The sequence below is a fragment of the Muntiacus reevesi genome, chromosome 4, assembly GCF_963930625.1.
Source record: "Muntiacus reevesi chromosome 4, mMunRee1.1, whole genome shotgun sequence".
Classification (NCBI taxonomy): Eukaryota; Metazoa; Chordata; class Mammalia; order Artiodactyla; family Cervidae; genus Muntiacus; species Muntiacus reevesi.
Window position 1 is genome coordinate 124,406,360 of NC_089252.1, and position 2,469 is coordinate 124,408,828.

Below are 2,469 nucleotides of genomic sequence, written 5' to 3' on the forward strand. Positions count from 1 at the left end.
TAGGGCGCTTGTGTCTCATTTTACTAACACAGGCCTGGCATCTGTGGTGGCTCCTTGGAAATTCCTTGGTAAATCAGAACCCTAGATAAATTGGACATAAGGTCTCACAATGACTTGGACTTCACCCAGGCAGGCCTCAGGAAGGACCTGCTCCATATGCTGACTTATGTTAAGCAGATAAAAAGGCTTGTTTGGCACCAACAGGAGCCTCGATGCTTCTTCATGGGCAGTGTAAATGAAGAAGGCATATGTCAGCCTAACCGCTATCAACTACAATACTGTAGGGAAGAGAGGATGGGAAAAGAAAATGCACAGAATGTATTTAACAGGCCAACCTGTCAACCAGTTGCACTTTTTGCAGAACTTCTAACACATGGAAACATTTTGAGATTTTACCATTCTGGGCATCTTGGAGAGTTTCTGTGCTTGTTATCATCATCATTATTATCAATCATCAAATGAGATACCTGCAGAGCACTGTGGCAGGAGCCATGGAGGGTACAAGAAAGAAGTGTGAGACATAATCCATGCTGGGGTGACATGCTAGTGGCCAGGACTGGCTGGGGAAGGCCTTCAGGGAGGCGAGCGTGAGACAGGGAGCTCACTGGCCCCTGAAACTCGGATAACTTGGGACTTTCAAACATACCTCCAAAAGTCCTTTTATTTCTGTAGGACATACAACTCTTTCGGAGGTTTTGAGCCTGATAGGTCAGGGGCCCAAGCCCTTGATTATTTCTAGGGCTGATGAATGAAAGCCAAAGTGAAAAACTAGCTACAGTGTAAGGCAGTATATCACGTGTTTATAGTGATGCCCACGGTGCAACACCCAGTAGGTACCTAGAGTCTTCTTTTTGCTGCTGTCTTCTGAAAGTTTATGCCTGTTGGTTAAGGAATGGCTTATTGCAGACCATGCTCTGATCATGAGTCCTTGTCAAGTTTTCCCAGGCCTTCTTTTCCTGCATTCCATTTTCTTCAACATTTCCTATAGCTCTCACAGGAAGATGGAGCATTTAGATGCCTTTTACAACAGGGAACTAATGTGCTCAGGTATGATGGGAATGCTTTCTCCAGCTTTTCTCACCTAGACCTAACTCTGAACTGACAGCTTCCTCATCTGTGTGTGTGTGTGTGTGTGTTTAATATTTATACTTATTTATTGACTTGGTTGGGTCTTAGTTGCTGCACACAGGATCTTTGATCTTCGTTGCAGCCTGTAGGGTCTAGTTCCCCTACCAGGGACGGAAGCCAGCCCCCTGCATTGGGAACACAGAGTCTTAGCCACTGGACCACCAAGAAGTCCCCCTTATTGATATTTTCATTCTTTCTCTCAGCACTTAGTGTAATATTTTGTTGCACTTATGAGCTTAAACTTCTGTTTACTAGATTAGAAGCTTCTTGAGGACAGGAATCACATCTTTTCACATCTGTATACTTAATGCCTAGTACATGGAACCACCCACCACCCCCACCACCCTGCTCCGGCATTCAATATCTATGAATGAGGATTTAGGAAGCCTTCCAAGATGACGAGAAAGGACTCATCTGAACTTCACCCTCCCTGATTATTCTTGATAAGTGATTGTTTCTATTATGACATGTAATTCAATATCAACATAAACTGAGGGAACAAGGAATGCAGTGACTCTAAAATCATTATTATATGGTCTCAGAGTACATTGGTGAAATCACTGCTTACTTGCACAGGAAGCTAGATTATTAGTCATTAATGTGTGTCTCCAGAAAGCATTTCAATTAATGGAAGGGGAAGCAACTCTCAGGTGTGTTGGATGAGAGGCTAATGACTGCTGTTAACATTTCAGTTGGAGAGTTTACATGTGGTTGAAAATCTATACTATGGATGCCTTAATAGAATACATGTTATTTTCAGTATTTATTGACTGCCTACTGTGTGCCAAATCTTCTCTTGGCAGGCTATTTCCTGAATGAGCTCATAACTTACTCCAGGGATTTGGCTATGGAAGTAATTTAATGTGATTGGACAGAAAAATGACTCCATTCATCAAACTGATATATTTACAAATTAAAATATATGAATTAGGATTTATGCTCCTATAGTACATTTATTATAATAAATATTAGAAATCTAGTGCTCAGTTCAGCAGTACATATACTAAAATTGGAATATATATTACATTGAAGAGTAGCATGGCCCTTGTGCAAAGAAGACATGCAAATTTGTGAGGCATTCCATATTTTTAAAAAATCCATTAGAACTCTACATCTAGGCTACATCAAATTAATGAATATTTTAGTAAAGAAAATGTCATTTAAAAAATTCACTTTCAAGTCATTTAGCTTATAAGATTTGTCCCAAATCTACCCATAATTTGAGAACATATGTATAGGTTGTGTTGTTTTTTTTTTTTTTTTTTTTTGGAATTTAACTGGTGCGTGAAATGATTATCTGGTAATTGAAATAGTGCGGAATTTTCTTTACTTTGAAGTGCA

The 2,469-nt window shown here is 39.9% G+C and overlaps 1 non-coding gene across 1 annotated transcript; it reads left to right on the forward strand.

Moving 5' to 3' along the window:
- Positions 1-2,107: 2,107 nt before the first annotated feature.
- On the forward strand, positions 2,108-2,218 carry LOC136168054 (U6 spliceosomal RNA). The gene has a single exon (XR_010663215.1). It is a non-coding gene; the product is annotated as a U6 spliceosomal RNA (small nuclear RNA).
- Positions 2,219-2,469: the final 251 nt, after the last annotated feature.